A 27,600-nucleotide genomic window follows, 5' to 3' on the forward strand; every position below is an offset into this window, starting at 1 on the left:
CCCCCAGCTAAAGAGTTGTATATTGCAAGAGGCACACTGGTTGAAAATCGCTGAGGTAGATTGAAGAATTTTATAAAAAGAGCTGACACTGCATAAAAATAACCAGACTACCAATACTTGGAGACAAGTGAAAAATCTGAATAACATAACTTTTGTTAAAATTTTTAAAAAACAAACCCTGACCATGCCGTGCCACACTGCTGGTGTTCCCTGTGACTGTACTTCAGCAACTGGTCTAAATTCACACCACACTCAACACCTCTGCATCCCAAGGGTTAAGGATAATAAGCCTGAGAGATAAGGCACCGAAAGGGGAAAATCAGTGATGTGCTGGAGCCTAAATAGCTGTCTCAGACAGTGAATACACAACAATTGAATGTATTTAAGGGAGGAGATGGAAGATGGGGATACTCAAAGGGAAGGGCTACACAGCACTGAGCCTAAAGGTAGAGGGTCCATGATGGCAGCAAAGATATACTTAAGACAGTGAAACAAGAAAGGACATAGAAGAATCAGCATGAGAGTCTAGGCGGGGCTGCTTTGGCTCACTGAGAACTCAGAGAAAAGGGGTCCTTGGAGACAGGTTCAGGGGTTAGCCCAGGACAAGGTGCTATTGCCCATTGCTCCCCTAGTTGCAAGTCTCATGGGGTCCCTTAGAGGTTAGGGGATACGTGCCTGTGGGGGAAGAAGCGGGGGAGGAAATGCCACGGGGCGTGCTCCTTGGAGGGAGAGCACACACTGGGTCCTTTGTCCTGAGCGTGTTTCTCTCTTGCAGGTGGGAATCTTAGGGAAGGTCTGACAGGAGGGTCTCAATAGAACATTCATCATCTTTCCAGGTGTGCTCTTTCAGGGCCTTGGTCTCCACTGATCGGTCAAGAGCCAGGGCGGGGGATCATTAGTCACTATAGCTGGTCCTGAGGCAGCCATGGCGCCTCTTGTCTGGTTTTGCTGCTTTTCTGGGCCTAGAGCTGAAATACAACTGAGGCCTAGCTGTTATCTTTAGGGAGGAAAAGGTCAGGGGTGTAAACCGCCTGACCAATGATATGAAAGATCGGGGGGGGAGGGGGGGTCCAAACCACATGGCCAGTGATACGCTAGGGGAGGAAAGGCTACCTGGGGGCGAGGTTCTTGTTTTCCCAGTCTTGCCCCTTGCTCGGCCTCCGGGGCTTTCTGTACTGGTCCACAGTCGTTGCTGTGCTCATGTCTGTCTAACAGGCACACAGTAGGTGCTTGTTAAAGATCTGTTTCAGGAATGCGGAAGAAAACATGTGCACGAGTCCTCTCTGTTTTCATGACGGTTTTGACAAATAGCACAATCTGCGTGTGGGATTGTGAGTTTACTGCTCACGGCCACTTCTGCAGGAGAGCAGCCTTGGCTTTGGCAATAGACCCTGCACTGGGGCAGCTGCTGGGCAAACTTACAGAGATGCTCTGTCCAGTGGTAACCACCCCTGTGTAAGGGATGCAAAGCTACCTGCCATGGCTCAGGAAATCTACCAGCAAGACCACAGAGGGAGCCCTCACCGGTGTGGCTCAGTTGATTGGGTGCCATCCTGTGCACCAAAAGGTTTCTGGTTGATTCCTGGTCAGGGCACATACCCAGGTTGCAGGCTCGATCCCCGGGGGGCATGTAGGAGGTAGCTGATTGATGTTTCTCTCTCACACATCTCTCTCTCTCCCCAGTACTCTCCCTCCCTCTCTGATCAAAAATCAATAATACATAAAAAGATCACAAAGGGAGGCTTGTGGGTGTAGAATGAGAAATGCTCAGACATCAGGCAGGAAGTCGACACTGGAGTGATTGGAGGGAATGAGCACATGGATGTGTTAGGTTTCAGCCCCTGGGAGGGACACACCCAGTCCCAGCAGGGCAGGGCCAGGGGTGGAGGTGGGACAGACGCCAGACCCATTCCAGGAATGAACATCAGGACCAAAGCCAACGTCCAGGCAGAATCACTCAGACCTTCGATGGCTACAGTGTCTCAGGGCTCCGAAATAAAAGAGGACCCACCCCATCAGACTTGGGCAAAGGGGAACGTTGCTCAGCCTCTCGGGGTTGGTCTGGCTGAGTTTAAATATTTGTCTAAGAAGGAAGAAGGAAAAGGGAGGAAGGAATGTCCCTGAGACTTTAGCTGAGGAAAGAAGAGGGTCCTTGAGACTGGGCAAAGAAAAGGTGGGAACCAACATAGGAAATAGGATTGGACTGAGGTCATTCCCCCAAGGCTATAAAATCATTTTATTTCACCCAGCATGACTATAAAAAAACTCCTGTTGTAAAAAACAGGGAGCAAAGGTGGTATTAATTAGGATTTGTTCCCACATTTAATTGCTTTTAAAATCAGATTTTCAGTAGATGAGTGAATAGTGCATATAGCAAAGAGGAGACAATCACAAAGAAACTTTTGTTTAAAAAACTGTTACTGTAGACTCTCAATCCTTAAATCACACCATCAGTTCCTACTACTATTGGGAAAAATGATGGAAGACTTTGAAGTGGGAAAACAGGTAAAATAAAAATATTACTGTGTTTTGTCTAGCATACCTTTCCAGGGTCCCCATCCACTGTCTTTGAACTATTGTACAATTCTGTGAGTTGTGGGAAATTGGTACTACTGCAAATTATTTTTACCCATAAAAATGCCAGGATGAGCAATCAGACTTAAAAGGGGCATGTGGGAAGGAGGAGCGTGGCTTATGGACCAAGCTTTGGTGGCCAGCAGGAACAATGTCCAGAGAAGAGGTTTTAATGCAATTACCCCACAGGAGCAGAGGAGCCACCCTGACCCACAAATTATTAGTCAATCAAGTAAGCAATGGATGTGACAGCCATTGCAAACTTTAATTTGAATTGAAGGAGAAGGTATAGCTGAGTTGGCAAACTGGAGTCCATTCATTTTGATTATATACACACTAGAGGCCCAGTGCACAGATTCATGTACTGGTGGGGTCCCTCAGCCTTGCTTGTGGGGACTGGGCCGAAACCAGCTCTCCAACATCCCCCAAGGGGTCCTGGATTGTGAGAGGGTGCAGGCCAGGCTGAGGGACCCCACCAGTGCACGACCAGGGCTCGGGAGGGACCACAGGAGGGCTCCAGGGGTGTCCAGCCCGTCTCGCCCAGTTCCCATCAGCCAGACCCCAGCAGCAAGCTAACTTACCGGTTGCAGCACCTGCCCCCTGGTGGTCAGTGTGCATCATAGCGACTGGTCGAACTGTTGAATGGTCACACACTTAGCATATTAGGCTTTTATATATATAGATGTATACATGTGCATACATATATTCAAAATATATTTATATGTATGGATAAATATTCAGAACAGCTAACAGTGAAATGTTCCAAATATCTATAAAATTTTTTAAAGTTAGCTATTTGCAAATCTTATTGAGTATTTGTAGGCCCAGATTCAACTCAGCAGGGAAGGAGGAGTGTGAGGGTGAAGAACATGTCACCAGCGGGCCACCAGTTGGGAAGAAGCTAGCTCTTATCTTCCAGGACAGCTTTAGAGAAACGCTCCGAAGCAGTGATTCTCAACCTTCTGGCCCTTTAAATACAGTTCCTCATGTTGTGACCCAACCATAAAATTATTTTCGTTGCTACTTCATAACTGTAATGTTGCTACTGTTATGAATCGTAATGTACATATCTGATATGCAGGATGGCCTTAGGTGACCCCTGTGATAGGGTACTTCAACCACCAAAGGGGTCGCGACCCACAGGTTGAGAACCGCTGCTCCGAAGTGACAAAATCCCAACTACCCACCCGGTGGGACCACAGGAGAAGAGTGGATCCTCTGGCTTCCACTTCAGTTGGTCACAGCTCACTCACCCGAGCATCGGGGCCCTGCACTTCTGGGCTGGGTGTTCACTGGGTCCTCCGTGGTCAATCCTTGGTGACAACAGGATGCCCAGAGGCAAGAGATGAGAGACAGGGGGTGTGGGTGTGAGGAAGGGCTCTGTGCAGTTCTGCCCTCAAGACACACAAAGGACTAAAACAGCCATCTCGGTGTGTCCCAAGGTGACAGTGGCTTGGATCCCTGTTATTGCCAGGGCCACCCTGGTCAGAAATTAAGGCAACACACAGATGTGGGGAGGGGTATAAACCAGCCCCAAATTCACGGTAATGTTCCCATGGTCTTCACAGAGAACTGTATCCTGGCTTCTTTCTTTTTTTTCCATGAGAAAATGTCCAATCACTTCCGTACTCAGTTCAAATGTGAGGCCTACATTTTTTTATGCCTCTCACTTTGTTTCATGAATCAACATGAAATATATTTTAAAGAGCCCTTTAAGGAGAGTCACATTTTCAGCATATTCACTAACCTCAGAAAAATCACATCTTATGTGGGAAAGTTCACTGTCATAAGTTTAAATGGTCCCCAGAGCCAATAAAATCCTGGACCTAAGGCCTGTAAATATTTTATAACCCACTTCCTGTTAACAGACCCTAAATCTTCCATAGAGAAGGAGTCATTAAGTAGAGGAATGAGCAGATGTGTCTCATTTTCTGATTCTGGGGGAGTGCATATTTCTACTTGGATTAATGGCAGTCCCTCTAACTCAAGTTCCACTTGAAATAAATCTACAGCCACCACCAGAGGAAGCCTGGCCTCGACCTCTGAGTTGTTCCCTTTTAGCGACCATTTTCTATTTCTTTTGATGCTGTTTTGGTCTCGGATTTAGGTATCATACTTAGAATATTCCTTGCTGATGTAAAAATGTGTTGACGTGAGCTTTCTGGCACGCGTTCATTAAGGTGTGTCAGATGACTCAGAAGGAAAGGTACCTTGTAAATTGAAAGAGCTACACGTGGTAAGAGGTCCAGGTTAACACCACCCCGGAGATAAGCTCATGATCACAATAATGATCACTCACAGAATTTTTTCGTTTTGTTTCAGTCACTATCTACCGTGTTAGCTACCAAGCCTTCCTCCCACCCATGCCCTCCCCACCTCCAGTCATGACTGGGAATCCCCAGGGAACTCTCACGGAGACCACATCAGACTTTGCTTCTCTGGTGATATGTAGCCGACTGTCTAGCTGTAGGCAAACAAGCTCAGATTCAAGCGAGAATCTATGTTTCCTGCCCCCAAGTAAAACTTTGCAGTCTCTGTGCATGGAGGATGGGATGGAAAGCAGGCAGTCTTTGCAATGGGTTCTCCGTGGCTCCCCTGGTGTTGGTTCCCAGGTCCCCTAACTCTTGAACAAGGTTTGCCTGAGAGAAATCACTGGAACCATAAGTCCCCTTGCATAAGCCATGGTCCACTCAGAAAGCTGGCTCCTTATCGCAGAGCTCAACTCCGGCCAGTTGTCAAGAGCTTCAGGTGCGGAGAGTCCTGAGTCGACACCCAGGTGATCCACAGGTCGAGGACCCCTGGGAGGAACTGAGTCTCCAGCCAACACTCCAGTTCTTAGAAGTCCTTCATCTATACCCTCCATCTCCTCTTCTTGCTCTAACCATTTTCCTGCATATTTCTGTAAAATGGAGCAGAATAGCTATCTTTTTGTATCTTTGTACCACCAGGGTTTTCGATTTTTATCAAGTAGCTTATCGGTCTTTTCTTAAATAGCTGCCTTTCTGAGAATAATTGTAGTCCTGGTCATTAGGCAGATAAAATCATGCCAGATAGATGAGCAGACAGACATTCCTTAAGAATATTGCATTTTCAGGTTTCCGGGATAACATGATCCTGCTGATCTTACTCTCTGTTAGTCAGAAGCTTCCGTTTTCTATGGCAACGTAGTACCACCAGCCACGCCTGCCTTTTCTGAGGTCCCTTCTAATTGGACTGTGACATTTGATATCAAATCCTGGACACACAGCTGAGTGAGTAGTACATCATCTTGACAATGCATTTCAGCAAGATACAAATGGTCATGCACTCAGATTGCACATCAAACACATTTGTAGGACTTTCAATCTCAGACAACGGGAGTGCAGTGTTAGCACTCTTCAGCGCTCACTCCGAGCCACCCACGGAGAACAGGATGGGGCTATGCAGCCCTCCCCGTCCACCTCCATGTCAGAGGCGGAATCCTAGAAGTACCAGGGGGCCCATATTTAAAACTTGCTTCTTAACATAATTCCAGTCATAAAGGCTTCACTAAAACAGCAAGATTCCAGTGGACGTAGCTTTATTCTCAGCCTATTTTAGGACACAAAGTTTGAGGAATCCCAAGCGTTTTGTAATTTGTGCCTGATTTACTCTCAGGTCCTCTAGGAAATGCGCTCACCTGATGACCTTTGTCACTGGGGAATTAAAAAGAAGACGGGGAAAAGCAGGCCATGCAGGCCTCAGGCGGCTGCTGGCGGCCTCACCGCTTCCCACACTCGGCCCCTAGGGCTGAGCTGCGCACTGAGGAACGGGTCCAAGAGTCTCATGCCAGGTCTGGGAGGCCATTCTGGCACAAGAAAGTGCTCAACATTATTTGCCTTTCCCTGCAGAAACACCCATAAAGCCCAGGGAAGCGTGAGCCACGGAAGGGCCACTCAGGACAAACCAGCCCTTTCATCTGACTGCCAGTCCTGCTCATAGCCAACCTAGATCCACAGTGGAGTGAAGAGCCCGTCACTGCACAACGCATTTCACAGTGAAACCGCGTGGCTCACCCTTGTTCAGAGACAAGCAGGCCAAGAAAGAGACGTGAACTGCTGGGGTGAGCCAGGGAAACAGGGCAGCAGGCGGTGCTCGGCCTCCCACTGGTCCATGAGGCCCGAATGCACCCCGGTTCCTCAGCGACACCACCAGAGCAGCCGGAGCTAAAACAACAGCAGCAACAACAGTAGGTCTCCATCAGCCCAGCGCTGTCCTGTGGGTGGTGATCCAGTCACGAGGTGATGCTCTCAGAGTCCCCGGGCCACGGGTGAGCCCTGTCTATATGGAGGTAGTGATGGTATTTAACCTTGACTGACTACTTTCAGCGTGTCCAGGAGCATTCACACTCTGCACTTGTTACGGGCCCAATTGTGTCCTCTCAAAATGCATGTGCGGAAATCCTAATCCCCTGAACCCACAATATGAGGACAGCCCCCAGGAGGTCTCTGAACACGAAATCTTAAAATCTACTCCGTGGCTCTGAGAGGAGAGAAGCAAATCAAATGAACATTTCCTGGAACTCCTTTCTGTGTAGACAGTTCTCAGCACATCAGAGGGTTCCAGTTAGTAAAAGACACAGTCCCTACCATTAAAATGATGAAAAAGAAGTCTGCAGAAACTTGAATAATTAAAATTCTAAATAGCAGCTAAAGATGACAATTGGGTGGATACCATCTGGCAGTTCAAGAATAACTGCTAGGTGCATTTTAAAGATAATAGTGCTGTTTGTAGAACATTGCATTACAGATAAACTCCCACAGACATCTTGAAAACATACTTTTCAGCAGCACGTCGTTAAAGAACCAGTTTATGCAGTGGTCAGTTTCACTAAATCTTGGTGATCTTCCTCTATTATTAATAAATCACGGCATTTCTGTTTCCTCGGATGCCGGGTTGGTTTCTGTTTGTTTTTTAACCAACACCCACCTAAAGGGATTGGTTATACAATTTGTGCATTTCTAAAATAAATATTAAACTGCAGGCTTGCCTCTACAGCCATCTTGGAAACATTTCCTGCGATTAGCGAGGGCTTGCTCACCACGGATAGAAACGTGTGCTCACAGTGCAATGCAGCCTAAGAAAACAACCGGGCAGACCCATTGATCAGAGACACAGAGACACACTTTGGGCTAAAAATAAAGACCATTAGGCTTGATGTCCATTTTGCGTTATCTTCTCATTACCTCCTCCATCAGCACAAATAATTTAGTTTCATAAAGTACATGGAAGCGTATGCAAGTATGGATCTTGTAATAAACCCTTTCCTTTGCTCTCCCTCAAAGTTCTCATTTTCAATCAGACGTCAAGGGTCTTTCCGAGAACTGCCTCCTTCACCTTTGAGAGACAGGAAAGAGCTGGGAGTATTTTTGGGAAAAAAAATGCCAGCAGCTCCCAGATCTCCTGGGAGAGTTGGGTGGAGATAGGCTTAAGAAAACCCATTCTTTCTTACCAAGTCACATTCTGGAAGGCACCTGGTTATGGAGGACCACATTTTCCAAGCCAAAAAAAAAAAAATGGAACAAATCTGCTACGTGCAGTCAGAAAACAGACCGAACATTTCAATTCAAGACAACCCTGTAAGATCTAAGAAGTGGCAGGAAGCCAGGCAAGCGGAGACTGCGCTGCTCAGCCCAGATGGGGATGAAGGGGGACCATAGGGATGGGAGACGTTCTGGAAAGGCAGAGAGCAACCCGAGGAGCCACCCTGTCTGGGTGAGCATGAGGTATGTGTGTCCTGGTGCCAAGCGAGGTGGCATTGGGTTATATCCTTCAGCTTGTGATGCTGTGGACCCAGAATGGGATGCCCCACTCCTGACTCTCAGCTCCCCTCTTGCCTTTGGGACTGAGAGACAAGCTCTTCCTGCAGATACTTTGCCTGCATCTATTTCTGGGTAAGTGTTTCTAAAGGCGACAGAACCAAATTCATTCATCAAATAGCAGCAAAGCCAATGTAGCCAAACAAACCTTCACTGTTGTTGCCAAAATCACTCTAGTCCTGTGAAGTAAGAGTTGCTCTCACTTTCTCCAGGCAATTTCATAAACAGAACTTAGCAAAGAATCCCTTAGAAATAAATATTTAGAAGGCATGCTTGCCGATAAAAATATTTCATTAATAAATATTTAGGGAAGCCAAAGTGTTTCTGTAAATGGTACCAAGAGGAGCCATTCTTCCACCAAGAAGAGAAGCATCTTCAGTTAGTAACAAATGGTGAATCTATTTTAATTCTTTGTTTTGGGAATCTGAGCTTACTCAACAAAGCTGAAGAAATTCCAAAATCTTCAGAAACTGAAATGCATGCAAAAGTTCAATCTTTGGGAAGCAAACACAGGGATGCAGGCAATTGAAAGGTGGTGGAAGGGTTTTGAGTCAATGACAGCATTCTCGAAGGATTTCTTTAAAAGAAGATGGCCAGAAGGAACACACACACACACACACAGTTATGTTTCATCATTTTTTATTTTTGAAAATATGTATTTAAATGAGCAAATTATTTGCCAGTTGTCTATTATGAGGTTGTCATGTAGCATATGGAGGTGCTTGACTCTTAGGCCTCATTCATGAATTCTTTCATTCAATCCATACTGACTGAGCTTCCGACACTGTGGCACAGGACATAACACTCCGCCTGGGTTCCCCTCCTCATTTCCCAGGGCCTCGTTTCCCAGCACTTCTTGCCCCAACCTCTGCAACAACCAGTCCTCCCTGACCTCAGTCTCATCCCCTCCGGGCCCACCCTCCATATTCCTGACAGAGGGGACTTTTGAAGAGCAGACTTCATTATCTCCCACTCTGCCTGGAATTTAGAGCCTTCAGTACAAATCGCTTGGCAAAGGATTTGGTTCTCAGATGCATTCCTCCCCATCACACAGACACACACACACACACACACACACACACACTCATGCACATGTACATGCACACACATACACACACTGGTGCACACACATGCACACATGTGCGCGCACACACTCACTCACACATCTGCACACACACTCTTCCATCCCACCCTGAGTCACCACAGTGAGCTTTTCAATAGCTCTTGCTGTTCCATGTCCCCATGCCTTTCCACCTGCTTGTTCCTCTGCTAGTAATGCCCAGAACATCTTCAATTAATTTGTGCCCGTCATCCTTTAAAATGCAACCCCAACTGGTTAGGTAAATTCTGGCACATCCACAAAGTGAAACACTATGTTCATTGAAGAGGAGGCAGAGTCTGGAAACTGCTTCAGAACCATCACCAGGACACTCTGTTAATGCAAAATAAATAAATAAATAAATAAATAAATAAATAAATAAGCTAACAAGCTGCACAATTGTGTGTGGGCGATGCTATCATATGCACAAATACATATAAAATATAATGGCAAAAATAAAAATTTAGTAGAAAATTAGGAAAATAAAATGGAGGTACTATCTCAACACACACATACACACACACACACACACACACACACGGCAAAGGACAAAGAAAAAGAAAATGGATGAGGGAAATGGTAAGGAAAACAGGAGGTCAAATATGCAAAAAAAAAAAAAAAAGAAGAAGTTTTATAAAGAGAAAAATGAAAGGACAAAGTGTTTCTCAATTTATTAATTTTTTTTAAGTCAGGAAATTTTTCCACAGCTTCAAGACAGGTTTCGAAGGCTGTTAAATTATCTGACACAAATTATAATAAATGAAAATAGAAAGATACCAAGGGATCTTCATATCCCTGGGAACACAGAGAAGCTTCATGTGCATTGAAAGAGACAACAAAGCCTTCCCGTAAGATGAGCTGAGCACATCAGGTGGGCGCACACTGGCTCTCTTGATGAAGTGATAATACGTTTATTCATAACTTATTCTGTGTTTCCTTCTCTTTGGCTGCCAGGGAGCTCAGAGTTCCGGTCTGGGGCACTCTGATGAGTCCAGTTTGGGCCGGATAAAAAAAAAAAACCTTCCATCTGTAATGCATATTACGAGGCTCTTAAACATTTATTTTCCCTTTAATGGCTTTATGGCTCTTAACTGTCTAAATCCTTTTAGAGCCACGTGGACAGGAATAAATAAGCCTGAAGGAAGATCTACCTCCCTTCTTTCTGGCACACCTTTCCAGGTGTGTCCCACTTCTTGCTGGAGCTTCCCTGCCACCCAGGGTGTCTCGGTTTATGGCACCCCCCCCCCCCCCCAATGGCTCTTTCCTCCCTCTGAACCTGTGGTGATCTTTTGCAGTGGCTGTCAACTTTGTGGCAAGGAGAAAGAAAATGACTTATATGGACTTTTTTATATGGTTATTTAATGTCTGTGTCTTCTACCAGATTTTAAATCCTGTGGGAGCATGCCCAGGGCTACCTTTCTTGTGGCTACAACACTGCTTGACACGTACTAATTTTCTAGGGCTGCCATAGCAAAATAGCACACACTGGGGCGGGGGGGGGGGGGGGGCGGGGGGGGCGGGGGGAGGGCGGGCGCTTAAACAACAGACATTTATTTTCTCACAGATTGGAAGTCCAAGATGAAGATGCCAGAAAATTTGGTTTCTAGTGAGAGATCTCGTCTTGGCTGGCAGACAGCATCTTCTCACTGCGTCCCCACATGGCCCTTCCTCTCTTTGTGCGAAGAGAGCTTCCTGGTGTCTCTTCCTGTTAAGGGTGCCAATCCCACTGGATTGGGGCCCCATCCTGATGACCTCGTTTAACCTCGGTTACCTCTCTAAAGGCCCCATCTCCAAAGGCAATCACATTGAAAGTTAGGGCTTAGGGTGCGGGGAGGGGGGACACACAATACAAGCCCTACCAACTTTGACATATTTGTTAAATGAATAATGAATCTGGAATCATGGGGCTTGAGGGGACTTCAGAGATGATCTGGTCCCTCCGCTTATTTGACCCAAACTTTGAGAGGAAACATGGCCTGTCCAGGGTCCCACAGACAGCGCGTGCACACCTAAGGCTCCACAGGCCTCCCTCGTTAGGAAGCAGCAGCAGGTGCAAGGGTTGCTGGTGAAGAGCCTCTGATGCAGAAGAGACCACGGTTCAAGGCCGACGGGTGCCTTTGACTGGCTCCTTCTGCAGCTGCCCAGGCCCTGGATGGGAAGGTGAGGGGTCAGCATCTCCAAGCTCAGGCTGGGTGGGCCCCCTGGAAGGCACAGAGCAGGAAGAGCTCCTATTTTAAGCAAGTGCGTCAACAGAGTGTCCATCACTTGGGCCTGCCAGTCCTCGTCTGTGAGATACGGTGACAGAGACCTCGTCATGGGGTCCCTGTGCCAACGAAGCAGATCAGGTTGACGGAGGACAACGGCCCAGACAGCAGCATCCCGCTGTGGCGGTTCCGCACCACAGCCGCTGTGAGGACGAACCAGAAATTGGTAGCAGACGCCCGGGGGCCTTCCGGAGGGCAGCACACCCTGATACACTTTTAGAGGTGCTATGCGTGATCCCGACATTCAGAACAAGTGCTCTTGTTGCTGCTGAAAGAACTTCTCACTTCCTAGCCTTCTCCCAGACGATGCCCCACCCCATCTGTGAGACTTTAGCTATAATGCATGAGAGAGTACTGGGCCCCGTGACACCCTAGTTAAGCTCCCCTGTGGGTGTGACTAAGGACGGCCAGCAGCATGAAGGGCTCAGCGCCACAGCATTCTGGGATGGGAAGGATAGGGGGTTCCCAGGGTGACACACACATCCCCCAACATCGGTCGACTAAAACAGAGACTCTTAGAGCCAGTGTCTTCTTGGATTCGTGGCAAAGCAGCTTTCTCAGCTGCCGGGCAGTGGCAGAGGACGGAGCAGAGCCTGAACACCTGTGTTTCTCGGGACCCCTGCACAGTCGCCGGCCTTGGGGCCCCCACTGTGAATCTCTCCGCCCCCACCCCCTCTTTTCACTCCAGCCACACTGCTTGCTGTGCTCACAGGGCCATAGGGTGGACGCTCTTTCTGGCCTCAAGGTCTTCACTCAAGCTGCTCCCCGGCCCTCCAGCCGCTCCTGACTCCCTCCCTGAGAAACACTGCCGTCACCTCCCTGAGGGCCCTCTCTGGCTCTAACCTAAGGCAGGTAGGTGCCTCTTGTGACCTTCCATTCGGGCGCCTGTGGTTTCCTTTAGAGCACTTGCCAGGGGCGGGCTGAACCCGCTCTCTCTCCTATCACCACCCGAGTTGCAGCACCACGCACCGGGGTGGAGCTGCCTCTGTCCTGCCAGCCTCATATCCCAGGGCCGCCTGGGTCTGGCACACAGTAGCCACCCAGTGTTTCTCGAGTGCACCGACATGATGTCACTCTTCAGGCTCGTGAATCACACAGAAAGCACCTTCTCTCGCAACTGAAACCCGTGGAGTGTATTTATCCAAGCTAGGGTTTCACAACGGCCACTCTTCACATTCTGAGTCGGGGACAACAAATGTGAAATTCCACTTGGCCATGTTGATGATTCAGTGTCTATTGTTGCAGATTCCATTGGGAAAAGTGCCTCATGCCCAATACTCTTCCCTTTCTCTGAACTGTGTTTTCTATCTTCTTATTCTGCTTCCCCCTTGACACGGGCATTTTGTCCATTACGGATTTCACTTCACCAAAGGAACGTTTCTCCTTTTATTCTCATGTTGAGGATGCCCTTGTATGTCCGAACCCCGTTTGTGAGCCCCCCGCCCCCATGAGATTTCTGAGTAGTCACTTTCTGATGGGAAGTGTACCTTATAGATGTCCAAAATGCCGTGCCATATTAGCAGTAGCAGATTTGATACAGTTCAGGATAGTACTATCCATGGACAGTTATTCTTGTTTGAGCTGCTGTTCTGGGAGTGTTGTGTCTATTTTGAGAAGCCTCCAGAATGAATCATTAGTGGTGGTGAGTGGTGTGGATGAAACTTCAACTACTGCTGATTTTTATAACAGAGGTAACAAGTTGACAGTCCAAAACCACCCCACCCCCTTCCTCTGACTTCCCCTTGCATTTTCTTGTCATTTTTCCTATGCATAGAGTAGACACCACTAGAGAGGAGCCCACGCTCATGGCAAGATTGGGCAAGTGGAATCCGTGAAGTCTGAAGTTCACGTTCTTGTACTGTCTCATCCACCCTTTTCCCTCAGGGCAGTGTGGGCAGCCTCTTGGTAACTACTGTGGCTTGAAAGAGGACATTCCTGTGAATGGCTGGTATAAAGCTAGGGCCATTCTCTTGGGGTTTATGTGAACCAAAGAATACCTTATAAGTGTGTGCATGTGTAAACAATAAGGACAACGGCTTATATTTATAAATGATGCATGTACTGCGTGCCCAGCACTACACTGAGCAATCCGCAAACATTACCTCATTAAATCCTTGCAAATATTGCACCCGTTTTAAGATGAGAAAACACCCAGCTCTTAAGTGGTGGAGCTGGCCTTGAACCCAGACAGTCTGATTAGAGGCGCCACCATGCTCAGTCTGTCTTTATTTATTTGTGCATGTGTATGTACATGTGTGTATATATGCACACACTCATGTCACACACATATATATCTGTCACACACATATATATATCATACACACATGCACACACGCATACTAACAAATGCTAAGAACAAGGTTTTCAATAGACATATAACACACTGTTAACCATGGACTCTTGCGAGAGGGTATGAAATTGGGGTTGATGCTTACTTAATCCTCTACACACTTCTCTCATCATTTGGATCCTTTGAAACAAACATGCCTTCCATGTGTACCCGAAAAACCAAGTTACTGATTTGGCTGTACATGTTCCCACTAGACATGCTTACTGAGTAATTGAATGTTGTGAGTGTTATGCGTAGCTCATGTTTTTTCTTCTGCCTTTAGAAGGGTAGTTAATGAAAACCGGTGGGAGGAGAAAACATAACGTCAACAGGGAGCAACATCTCGAGGCCTCCTTGCCTTCCCGAACACAGAAGACAAAATGGCCCGCGAACAGCATGCACTTCAACATGCCAGGCTGTTGCCCAGCTCTGACCAGCTTCAAGCGCAATTGAGCTATTGTGGTAAGAGTATAAGATGTCTATGCTTTTTTGTTGTTGTTTTTTTTCTACTCTCTTTAAACATTCTGTCCTCCGTAAATCCCCCTCCTAGGAGGTGGGCTGGTTTGAAGAAGCTCACGGCACCACGATACCTAGTATTGTTCATACAATTGTGGACACCATAAGGCATACTCTCTGCCCCCCAACCCTTCACACCTGGTAGGAGCTTCGTTTATTCCCACCCTGCCCTGCCTTCCCACAGCACTTTGTTCTTTGTGACTTTACTGCCTCCTCCTCCCTCCCTCAGTGGACTCAGCTTTTTCCGGGCTGGGCTCTGTCTTTGACTATTTTTGTTCTTTGCCCTTGCTCTCTGCACCGGCGTGCCTGCCTGCAGAGCTCTGCATGCTTTGGGACACTCGTGGTGCCTCTGAGAATTGTCTTTTCATACCTTTGTCCATTTTCTATGGTTTGTCCTCTGCAATGCTTTATCAGCATTTTTTTTTTTTTTTAACAGTGAGGATGTTAGTCATTTGGAACAGCAGCAATACTAGTAGCTAAAACTTCTTGAACACCAGTCTGTGCCAGGCCCTCTGAGCACTCCCATGCTGCATTAATCTTTCATACTGATGTAGGAAACTGAGTCACAGAGGCAGAAAAACTTGTCAGACATTCCAGTCCAGCAGGCTGACTCCCAATTCAGTGCTCCTCATGCGTCCCTGGACAACCTAGGACCCCTGGGACCCCACATGCGCTCCAGCCATCGTCCTCTTCTCTGAGGCTTCTCTCCCTGCCCCTTCAGGGGCACTGTCTTCTTTTAAAAGCTGCAGTATACATTTTAGGGCCGTCAAAATACCATGATCAGAGCCATTTTTAAATGGAGCCAGATGCCTCAAATCTTTGGAATGTTAAACATGACAAAAAACCTTTGGACTGAGCCTAAAGCAAAACCATATTCCAAAGAACTGTTTGCAAAGATAAGAAAGTTGTTATTATGACTAGTGGGCTGATGACTACTGGACTGAAATTTTTAAAAAAATTTGTTTAGAATTAACATCACTATGCTATGTTATCTGCACTAATAGAAATGTCTGTCTTCTTTTGATGTAATTGTTCCCCTTCTCTTGTTCATAAATACTCATTGCCTCTGTCTCCTAGTCAGAACACTATCTGGGCTTCTGTCTGAGTCAGTGTGGCCCCAAATAGCTATTCTTATTGATTTCAAGTACATGTTTGTTGCCTCACTGTGAAAGGCCCCTTTATTTTTAGGTCAGCAGGGCTAATTATATCCATTTTTCAGGAATTCAATGGTCCGCACATAGATGACACCAGAATCAGAACACCATTCTCCACCCTTCTAGACCCATGTCTCTGTCTCCCCGTGTCTCCTGAAAATTACACGACTTCAATTCCAGAGTTAGGGAGCCAGATTCCTTAGGTAACGGGAGATCTGTCTCCAAGGCAGAGGGAGCCTGAAGATAGAGGTTTGGATTTAGATTCACACGTTCCATGTGATCATGACACAGTACTCGAGGTCTAAAGTAACCTGCAATGTGTGACTATCTGCCTTAGGAGGTAAGGTGAGGAAAGACTCAAAGGGCATCCAGCTCTGGACCTGACATGACAGTTTTTAGCTTTTCTCCCCCTGAAGACCTGTGCTTCCCCCTGGTTTCAGTGTGCAGGGCGGCCCAGGTCCTGCAGGGGGACCTCAGTCCCAAAGTGGTTGGAGCCCAACCTCTGGAGTGGCCTTGGGTCAAATTCTGGTTCCATCACTTTGCCGCCCTCAAATCAACCCTCCAAGGTTCAGTCTACTGAAGTGTAAAATGGCCTAATGAGAGTAGCCAAGTGCGGGATTTTCTGAGGATTAAGTGCGTCCGTCCATGGAAAGTGCTTACCACCCAGTAAGTGGTGCGTTCATTTACTGAGCATTGATTGAGCACCTACTACGTGTTAGGCATGCTCTTTTGGCATGCGGATCCAGCAGTGCACCGGCCATACCAAGTGTAAATGGCTGTGACGGTATGTATTCCATCTGCATCCTGCTCAGCAGCAAGCTCTCCTTTGTAATTTTCAATGTCTGCCTTTTTTCTTGTTCTTACCTTTTAACTTTGCGTTTGCCCCCACAGCCCCACACCTGCCTGCCTTGCACAGTCGTCAACACAGAGTGTTGTGAGTGGTCTCAGAATTAGGCTCTACCCTCCGGGGCCTGGCTGACGCTCCCGCTTGGAGATCCGAACCGCACTCTGGGCACCTCGGAGAAGAGGTGAGAAGATGGGGATGCCGTAGGCACAAGAGTGTGGCCAAAAGGTCTCCATGAAACAGCCAGGGACCACGATTCCAGGGGCGCCCTGCGTCCTGAAGCCCTCTCCCTGGCCGGCGGCGCCGGGAAGAGGAAAAGACTGAGGCGCCCAGGCGGGATCCCCCGGGAATCCTGAGACCAGGCGCCAACCGGCTCCCGGCGGCAAAGCGCCACCGCCTCGCTCCAGGTAACACGCCCGGCCCCGGCCTCCAGGAGGCAGCACCTCGACCTCGCCCCTGGCCTCCGGGCCGCCTGGGCTCGCCCCCGCCCCTTTGCGATCGTCCCGCCCCCCGACTGGCTCACACCCTGCCCCGGCCTCTGGGTGAGGCCCCGCCCTCCACGCTCGCCCCGCCTCCGACCTCCCTCCTCTCGGCCCCCCCCTCTCCGATCGTCCCGCCTCGCGCTCAGCTTAGTCCACACCCTGGCCCAGCATCTGGGCGGCCGCCGCACAGTCCCGCTCACTCCCAATCCGCCTCCCGGGTCCCCTCGCCCGCCCCGCTGCCTCCGTGAAGCCTCGGGTCAGGCTCCTCCCCGGCCGGCGACCCCGCCCCGGCGCGAGACCACCCCCGCCGCTGGCTCCCGCCTATTCCCGCCCCGGGCACCGCCTCGCGAGCCCTGCCCCCGCCCCGAACCCCGCCCCGACGCGGGGACCACCCTCAGCCCGCGGAGGCGGGGACCGAGCGCTGCGGGCACTCTCGGAGGTCCCGGCCCCTCGCCTCCGCCGCGCGGTGATTCCCGCGGAGCCGCGCGCGCCCCCGGCCGGGCGAGCTCGCAGACCACGAGGAGAGCCGCTGGAGCCGGTGGATCGCAATGCGAGCCAGGTAGGCAGGGAGGCGGCGCGCCAGGCGGTCCCCTGCGGGCGCTCCAACCCCGCGCCCGGCCTCGCTCCCGCGGCGCCTGCTCGGGCTCGGCGGGTTTGCGCTCCTCTCGAGCGCAGATCGTTCCCCCGCCGCCTGAGTTCGGGGTCCGGGTGCCCTGGCGGGGCTGGCGCCTGGCGGCTTCGGGAAGCCTCGCGCACATTTTGGAGCTTCCCTGGGCCCCCGGAATCACCCGCTCAGGGCAGGCGGGTCGGGGTTCCGGGAGCCGAGACGCACTCGGAGCCCCCGCCGTCGCCCGGCAGATCCCAGTTCTCCCGGCCCTGCGGGGTGGCCTACCTACTTCTACAACGGGGCACGAATGTGGGGGTTGCTCATTCACCTCCCGCGGCCGTAGGGCGCCTCGAGGGCTGGAGGGTCGGGGCGCCCCCTCGCGCGTACCCTGGGTGGAGGGGAGGGCGCGCGGTCCTGGGTTAAACTTGCTGGTGACAATGCATATTTCAAGTTCGGAGATCCCTCATTTTAGGATGGAAATGAAAACCCGGGTTTTCGGCTAGCCGTGCGGTGACCGAGCAGCCGCGAGTTGACAACGCTGGCGGCTGGCGGGTGGGGACAGCTGGGAGAGGCACGTTGTTCTCTAAGTGATGTTTCCCGGGAAGCCCGCTCCGCGGCGCGGATTGGTGATCTAGGATCCTAGCCGCGGATTCCGGTGGCTCCTATCCCTGGGCTGGCCCTGCAGCCGGGGGCCCAGGCCCTCTCTGGCCCTTCCCCGCGGTGTTGGTTGGCCCGAGGAGCGGCCGGGCTCGCTACGTGCGGAGAGCGTTGTGGAGCCTCTTGGATCGGTGAGATTTAAAAAAGAGAACACTGGGCTGGATTTTTTTCGTGCTGATTCTTTCCAAGTTAGTGCAGCAACTTGGTACCAGGTGCTTATCAGTAGTGATAAGTTAGGGCAACTTTTGTTCTGATCACAAAAACAATAAATGCTTTGGGTAGAAAACATGGAAATAAAGGCATATCAAACAGATACCAACCCTTTGTTCCTCCAGCCTTTCATATTTATTCGTTATTGGGGTCACATGTTTGCAGATTTCATCAATAAGTTACAACTGGAGCCTCTCTACCCTAAATCAAAAGTAATCTCTCTTTGCAACTCTTCCCTCCCAACCCTTCAAAATGTGAGGTTCCTGAGCACCGAAGTTTGGGTTGGTGGCCTTGTTTCCTGCTCAGCTGGCGCGGCTCCCTTTCCAGGGGGCGGTGTACTCCCTGCCTTCTGCAGGCCCGAGATGGAGAGAGGAGTGGTCAGCTTGGAACACTGGCTCAGACAGGATTGGCCTTGTGCCTCTCCCCTCCCCTGTGGTTTTGATTCCTTGCCTTGTAAAAATGAAGGTAATGATTCTCAATCTGCTTCTCAGGCCACCATAAAAATTAATGGGTGGTTTGCAAAGCATGTTGCCATTCTTGGATGGACAGCGGCTGTACTTTAAAGGGGCTAGGGAGCATTTTGCTTGCTATTCTGTGTTGCCGTCATCATCAAATGAAGCAGTTTGCCTCCCACCTGGCCATCCTGATCAGGAGACAGACTCTAGGAATGTCCGGTGGAGCCTGGAGAACCATCCTGGTACCCCAGAAAACGGGGGCCTTGGGAAGAGACAGCACCCCCAAAACCACCTTGTCTCTGCCTTCTTCTGCATGTGGGCAAATGGGGAGAGGATGAGGGGTCATTGATACTAAGACGGCCCCAAGTTGCACAGGCCTGATGCTTGTCCATCTGTGTATTGCTGAGGCCACCCTGGCGGGAGAGGGGACAGTTAGTTCTGGGAGAGGGACTTGCACAAAGCTGACTTCCTAAGGGTTTGCTTTATGGCTCACTTGTTTGCTAAATGAACAATGACCACCTCAGATCTGCCTGGCAGGAGAAGCTTCTGTGAGCTCAAATATTTTTCCTGTTGTCCAAAGTCAAGAGCATCACACTTCGGAGACCTCTTACAGCATTTAGAAGGGCTTCTTGCCATTAGTTAATTCCAGGTATGAGAAGCCGGAGTGGGGAGAGGTGCCGCACAGGTTGCCTTTTGTTCCCTTAGAACAGAAACCACGGAAGATCGGAGATCCTCTTTCTGTGAACATCGCCTGGGCTCCAGTTCGTCATTTGATAGTTTCATTTTTTTATTGTCGCTCCCACCAGCACTTGGATCTGCCCAAGGTCTCTAGTAGCTTATCCAAGCTCAGGCACAGGGGGTTTCCGGAAGGACCCTGAAAGGGGGCTGGACAAGTTGCCGATGGTGTTCTTAGCCCAGCTCATTGTCTGGTAATGTGCTCTTCCTTATCTCGGTGTGGGGAGGAAGGGGGGGCTGGCTGGATTTTTTTTCCTTTGCTGTTGTTTGTGAACTTGCTTTCTGGTCGGGCAGCCTGGAATTGTTTTCCTGTAGGCTTCGAGAACGGACTTCTTTCTTATTCTAATGCTGGTTTCTAGTCTGATAATAAGATATGCTAATGGTGAGTGGGGTTTTAATCCTTGGATCCCTGCCAGTTTAGTATGGGAGGTGTGTGTGCTCACTCTTCTTCCTGGGGAGGAGCCAAACAAACAGAAGAGCTACCAGTTCACCCCTGATGACCTCATCCCCGCTCAGGGCAAGCCTCCCAGGCTCCCAGTTTGAGGTTCCAGCCTTGTTTTGACTGAGGAGAAGCTGCTGTTTAGCAAGTGGGCCTTGGGCCAGCCATGTGGGTTTCCTTTAGCTTTGTTTTTTTCAAATTCGACACCTGAACTGGGCCGTGTTGCCATTTTTCTTCTGAGAACTGGAGCCCAGTCCATGGGATATTTTATTTCCTAAGGCCCTGGAGATGGGCACTAGGACTTCTTTGTCCCGGGGCCGCCGCCTGACAACCAAGGATTGGGAAAGGTCGCTGAGCAGGGAAACAGACTTCTAGAGCGTGCACAGACCTGCTTGGCTCCGGCCCTCACGATTGACACTCCGGTCTCCTGGGCCCCAGCTCTTCGCACAATAGAAGCCCCATGTTCTGCCACTACCCTCTGGAGGGGTAACAGAAAAGTAATTCAAACCCCCACAACCCAGGGAACAATCCAGCTACTGACTCAGGATCTTCTGCTGCCCCGTGGGCCCCCGGGCATCCCTGTTATATAACAGCACCTGGTGCGGGCAGGACCAGCGGCTCATAGGAAAGAATGTCAGTCTTCAGCCTTTAGAAGGAGGCAAGGGGATGCAGAAGGTGTTTCAGAAATGAAGGGTGTGTGTGGTGTTTTTTCAGGGAGGGAATGGTGAAGTCCCATATGTGTGCACAGCTCCTGGACCATCAGGTGAGCATACACCTTCCCAAACATCAGTAGTGATTTGAGGGAGAGAATGGTGGACTGAGTTCGCCTAATTTAAATAGAGATTTGGGGTGTTTTAAGGGGAAGAAAGCAGTATTGCTTGCTGAGGGCTTACGATATACCAGGCCCTGTGTGCACACTTTGAAAGTCTCCCCAAAACAATGAGAATTTAAGTCGCTCCTCCAACATAACAGTCCATTAGTAAGTGCTTGAGCTGGGACACAAACCCCTGAGCCAGCTTGATCTCCCAGCTCATGTCTCCCAGTGAGTTGAAATTGAACAAGCAGCTGTCTATCACATATTTTGGTAGCATTTAGGCATGAAAGGAGCAGAATGCCTGCTTCCCTTACACCATGATTAATATATGCTGGATGAAATCTTTAAAATCTGTGAAATTTTTTCAGCCTGAATGTAAGACAGCCAGTTTACACCTTTGTTCCTGGGGGCTGGTGCTCACCCTGTCTGCAGGGTAAAGCTTGGTCTTTTTGGAAGACTGGTTGTGAAGTTGGGATAACTCAGCACCTGCTATGAAGTTTTTCCTTGCACCTTGAAAAGTGTTATTCTGGGCAGATGAGGTCACTAAAATAAGATTAAGATTATGGGAAGGTTGATAAGTAAATGTAAGATAAGGGTTCCGCCTTCCCCTTCACAATTTCAGAAATGACATATTACTGAGATTATTCTTATCTGCTCGGTAAAAACTAGTCTCCGGGGAACTCTGCCGAAGCCTATTAGCCCAACTCTTCTGAACAGATTGAAAAGAATACTTTCTGCAAAAACGGTTCTGTGGTTCCGAATTCTTAGGTCACCCTTTCCTCTCTTCCCTGTCTCGCTAGTCTGTGCGATTTAGGAAAAGCCTGCCGGGTTCTTCAGAACATGGAAGCCTACTAAAGTCTGCAGGCCTGAATGGAATACAAATGTTTCCTTTTCTAGCTTCTCCAATGTAGGAGGTCCTGAGCCTGCAGTGTGCCACTGCAGAGAAACCTGCTCTTTGAGGGGAAAAGACAAAGAGCCTTGATTGTAGCATCTGCCAATTACTGGGTGTAAATACTCCCACCATGGCTGACTTCAAGGTACTAGTGCTAGGGCTGCACATTACTAAATATGCAACAATCTGTGTGAGCCAATAAGAGCTGATTCAGTTTACCGTTCTTGGACCTAGCCCACCTGCCCAAGCCCCCTCATGTAATGAATGAAATGGTTGGCCAGCTTGGACCATGTCAGCCTAGTTGTGTGAGAGGAGAGAGAATTTGGGTGTTGTTGAGTAGCCTGTTTTGGCCAGCAAGTGTAAAGTGCTTTAAAACTCAGAGCACACATTCAAATCACCTAGGAGTTAAAAAAAAATTTTTTAAACCTTTGCTGCCTCCTTCCCCTTGAATCAGAATTTCTGAGGGTGGGGCTCAGACATGAATAGTATTTAAAAGCTCCCCAGTAGAGCCCTGGCCTGGAGCATTAACCCATATACCAGGGTTCAGATTCCTGGTCAGGGCACATATCTAGGTTGTAGGTTCTATCCCTGGTGTGTAACTGATAGATGCTTCTCTCTCACCCCTCCCCCCGTCTCTAAAATCTAAAAAAAAATTGTATATTCTTGGGTGAGGATTAAAAATGAAAATAATAAAAGTAAAAGCTCCCTGGTAGAATCACCATTCTTGTGTCTATCCAGGGTTGAACTCCACTGACAGGAAATTTGGGAAAGTGTCAACGTAAGATGTATCCAAACTATAAAGAGTTTTTATAAGAATTTATTAGAGCCCAACTGAGGACATTGCCAGGGACCAACATCTCAAATGATCTGGAGAATAAGTTTGCAGTGTCTTTTATACATTTGGAAGTAAGGAAGGAATGTAAGGAAGATTATGTGGAGGTGGAAGAAAGCAAGGCAGGGATTGGATTACAGGATAGTGAACATGATTATGTGCTCTCCTGAGGGTGGTTTTGCTTCCAGGGATCTGAAGAAGAGGCATTTCAAAGGTGTTGTGAATCCTGATGGGGGTGGCGTGTCAAGAGATGTACCAAGAAGGGCCCCTGTTGGCTAACTGAGCTCAAATTTTAAAAAAGCAGCCATTTCTGCACAGGGCCTCTCATGCAAACTGCACTTCAAAAAGAGGCCTCTGCCTACCTAGACTGCCTGCTCACACCTTGTTCCTGTCATCTGAGCCAGCCCTTAGGAAGGTTTCCTGGAGTCCTGCTTCAGCCAATAGGACTGAGCTTTATACATTTCTTTCTGCACTGCACCCCAAGTTGGAGATTCCTGTTGGTGATGAATTGGCACTAATGACCGTCGGTTGACAATGTTAACCTAGGTGCACAGAAACAATGGATGGGGCTTGCTTAAGGCAAGCATATATCTTCTTATAGGCCTGGGATGTACCTACCTACCATTACCCGGCCAGTTAGTGACTACCCACCATGACCTGTCCAGTTAGGAGTTTGTGATCAGAGAAACCTGTGCGGTTACAGTTTGGCCAGACATATGACACAGCTCCTTTTTCGGTTCACAGGAAGTAGTTTGGGGCCAGACCCTGTATTTGACACCAAGAAGTTGAAATTTCCCTCGTGGAGCCTGGGAGCGTTTTCCAGCTTCGAGTGTGAGGACTAGGCAGGCAGAGACCTGGATCTTCCCACTTGCCAGTTGTCAGTCTTACTCCAGTGGCCCTTTCCCTCCACGCTGCTGGTCCACATACTTGTTGTGCCTCGGTTGCAGCTGCTGGTCTAGCACGGAGAAGGGTCCTGGTGGAAGAAGGGGTCTGGTGAAACAAGGAGATGGCTCCTTGGGCGGGCTTGGCTGATCTTGGATGTTAAAGCAGAGAGCCGGAGTCTAGAGGAGCTCCCCAGGGCCCCCAAGGGAAGAGAGGAGGAACTCGGCACTAAGGACTTTTGTCACAGTCCTTCAGCTTGGTGGCACACATAAGCTGATTATTTTTTCTCTGCATAATTAGCAGTAGCATTATTTTAAAAGGTGAAAGCTTTCTTTGGAGGCAGGGCGCACATGGGAAGCGAGTGTCATTGAACTTCTGAGCCAGTAAGAAGTGACAATACGTTGACAGATCTGGGACTAGGAAGAGGCAAGCAGGCCCCTGGGGTGCGGAACTTAAGGAGGTGTGCACTGCAGGGGCTGCCCGTCTGGTCAGGAAGGAACCGATGGAGAGAGAGTGGACTCAGGCCTCGTTCCCTCAGAGTTGGACCCGGGAGTAGGGAAGAGCGCCCTGGAGATGTGAGTGTGAACAGTGGGGCCTGGGAGCACACTCTGGTCAGCCCCTGGAGATGGGGCAGGAAGGCCGAGGGGCAGGAGGAATGAAGCAGCTGGAGGCGTGTCTCCGAGGCCAAGGAGGAGAAGGTTGGGGGTGGCAGCCTGACACAGACAGACAGTTCTGGGTACTGAATGATCAGACACGGGACCACTGGGGTTTGATTGTTAGAACTGCGTGATTGCGGGAGTAGGAAGCTTCTAGAAAAAGTAGAGAACACGACATAGGCCACGGAGAAGAATGTGAGTGATAAAAGAAGTAAGGTTGTCATTTGAGGGTGTCAAGACAGGAGGGACCAGGGTTGGGATGGGCAGGATGCCTGGGTGGGTGACCAGAGATGTGTGAGTGGTTGTCCTCGGGAACTGGTTTAAGGGCCTCCCCAAATGCCTTTTGAACTTGTACATCTGCCACTTGTTTTCAGCACCCCTTGTGGGAGGCTAGCTGGGGGCCTCGTTTGTTCCTGAGACCCAGTTCCTAATGCTCCCTGTCGGGGAACCCTTTCCCCGTTGCCCCAGGTCAAGGACTAACCACTGCTTCCCTACATGCCTGTCGCCCCCCAGGCAGGCGCTGCGCGTCCTTTGCCTCCGAGTCCTCAGTGCAGACAGCTCGTCTCATGAATGAAGTTGCTGAAGAGGGGCTGGCCGAGGTGACAGCTTAAGGTGGCGACTTCCCAAAGAACCCTACGGTGACAGCGCTAATATTCTCTTCTTAGACATCTTAACAGTTTAAAACTCACAGTACGTAATTTCTGGCCTATGAATAACCATCAGCTTACTTGGAACTGCTGTCAAGAGGCCGTTCCATGCTTCTGTGCCGTTTAATTTTTCATTCAGCCAGGCTTACCCAGCTTCCTTTACCCGCCTTTACGTTTTTACCCTTTTTGAAAGCATTTGAATTTTTAATAGGTTTAGGATACAAAGAAGTAAATGGAATGTCTGAAAATGCACATACTTTTAAACATTTTGAAATTACCGGTGGTTGCCCTAGCCAGTTTGGCACAGCGATTAGAGGTCAGCCTTCGACTGAAAGGTCCTGGGTTCAATTCTGGTCAAGGGCGAGTACCTCGGTTTCGGGCGTGATCCCTGACCCTGATTGGAGCGGGAGGCAACCAGTCGTGTCTCTCACATCCATGTTTCTCTCTCTGTCTCTCCCGCTCCCTTCCATTCTCTCTAAAAATCAATGGAAAAAAATATCCCTGGGTGAGGATTAACAAACAAAAGAAATGACTGATGGGGCCAGATATTTGCACAGGTCCTGCACATAAATGGGAAAGAAAGGCATGTGTTCTGGCTGAACTGGAAGTGCTCGTTAGAGCTGATGTGGTCCATAGAGGTCATTTCTGTGAAGTGTTGGGCCCAGGGCCTGTGACCAGAGCAGCCCCGTAGTCGGTGCGGATGGTGGTGGGGAGTGAAGACGGTGGTCTGCTGCAGTCTGGTCTCACTTTCCCTCCCCACTACCCCGCACCACATGTCCCCTGGCGGAAGCTGTGGGGTTTCTTTTTCCCTTGTGGTTTCAGAAATCAGTGCTTCGGGTGTTCGCAGGAGAAAGCCCTGGTTGGCAGCCGCTGGGAAGCTTGCCTTTATGGGAAACTTGAATTTCGAATTTTGGTCACATTTCAGGCCTACGTCTGGGTGACATCACGGGAGATCTGTCACTGGCTGGATACAAAAAATGAGTTTCCTGGATTCTGCTTAGTGCCCCCCTCCCCCCCCACTTTTTTTTTTTTTTTTTTTGCTTATATTTTGTTATAACCACCCATGACTTGGGACTGTTCAGCTATGGGGGGAAGTAAGTATATGTTCCCAGAGACAGACCAGGGCCTGTTTAGTGTAGAACCTCTCGGCTCCACAGCCAGGGCTGTGACAGTCAGTCCTGGGGAGGGGCCGGCTGCCAGGATTTCATATTCTCCAGGTGGAACCAGGGACTCGTCTGTCTCCTCCCTTACATTTTATTCTTACATATTTTCAGAGTCTGAGGAAGTCATGTTTCAGATAGTTTGACATTTAGATAGATGCTAACCTCTCAAATACAGTTACTGTTTGGGGATACACACCTGAAATATTCCCCTTCACCTTTTAACAGGGACTTTCCCCTGGCTTCACTTATTGGCTGGACTTTTCCTCTGTGTCACTGTGCCCGAGGCTTCTGTAAATGGCTCTTTCTTTTCAGCCAATCAAATATGAAACAACCCCGTGTGCACAACTGAAAGTCATCATATTTGATTCAAGGAAAGTCCTAATTAAGAATTAAGTGACTCATCGCCCTTATCTTCTTCCAACATTGTGTTTTATATCCAGGCCATTGTTAGGGAACAGAAGTAGCTGGAACACAGTTTTCACAAGCTGGACTGCGGGGACATTCCTTTTCTTAGTGGGGTCTCAGTGGCTCACCCTTAGGACCTGTTTTATTTCCGGTGGCGGCAGCAAAGGCTTCTCAGTGCCACACACCTGTCTGTGTTTGCTTCTTTGGCTTCTGTTTACTTCTGGTTTTGACCTGGGGCAAGTTTTTGGGCTTCTCCGAGCTCAGCTTTCTGATTTCTGAAATGGTGATAGTGCTGCTTACCTCTGGGCTGGGAGATGGGCCTGTGGAGACAGTGGACTTCACCACGTCACCCTTGCCTGTCCAGGGAGCCCTTTGTCACTGTGGCTTCTTCTGAGTCTTGTGTGCACTGTAGATTATTCTTAAGTGTTGAGTAAATATTATTTTTTTAATGTTGTGCCATCTGAATTAAATAGGAGTGCAGGACTTGGATATTTTTAGGTGCTCTATCTGACCTTTAAAACGTGTACGGGCGCAGACTAGCAGCATGAGGCATTGGTGTCTAAACAGGGCTTAGGATCCCCAATCCTTGCCCCGTTTCTCAAGTCCTGGGAGCAGGAGAGGTGTGAGGATGGAATAAGCAAGGTGTGTCCCAGCCCCAGACCTGGGACGGAGTGTGGCTCTGGCTGGTAGCGTGGGGGGACCAGCAGCCAGCCCCTCGCTGGAGGCTCTGTGTGCAAGAAGACCTGCTTTGTTTGCCCTTGGGGGTTGGGGGAGGGAGGTGAGAAGCATGTTGTGGGCAATAGAAGTACTTTCTAGGTATATGCATGGTTTGGGGACTAGTTTCTTACGACTTTCCTTTAAATCCTGTCTACTTAAGTCTTTTTTTTTTTTTAATTATTGACGAAATACTCATTTTAGAAACATTAGCAAATGCAAAAGGAAAAATAAGTTTGTATCAGTGAAACTCTGCCGCCCACGATAACCGCTCCGGACATTTGACATGTAAATCTAGACTTTCCAGACAAAGCCAGGGTGATGAGGACCTTGTCCACTCAGCCCAAGTCCTTCAGTGAGTATTTGTCCAGTGAATACTACACTTTTCAAAAA

At 49.1% G+C, this 27,600-nt stretch overlaps 1 protein-coding gene across 2 annotated transcripts in view; it reads left to right on the forward strand.

Moving 5' to 3' along the window:
• The first annotated feature begins 17,274 nt into the window (after nucleotides 1-17,274).
• The window catches only part of SH3BP4 (SH3 domain binding protein 4), a 79,747-nt gene continuing 69,421 nt past the window's right edge, over nucleotides 17,275-27,600 (forward strand). For both annotated transcript variants that reach the window (XM_059703623.1, XM_059703625.1), the window contains exon 1: nucleotides 17,275-17,658. The gene's annotated coding sequence lies outside the window, so the exon portion shown is untranslated. The remainder of the gene's footprint in view (nucleotides 17,659-27,600) is intronic.

This window comes from Myotis daubentonii, chromosome 7 (genome assembly GCF_963259705.1).
Source record: "Myotis daubentonii chromosome 7, mMyoDau2.1, whole genome shotgun sequence".
NCBI lineage: Eukaryota > Metazoa > Chordata > Mammalia > Chiroptera > Vespertilionidae > Myotis > Myotis daubentonii.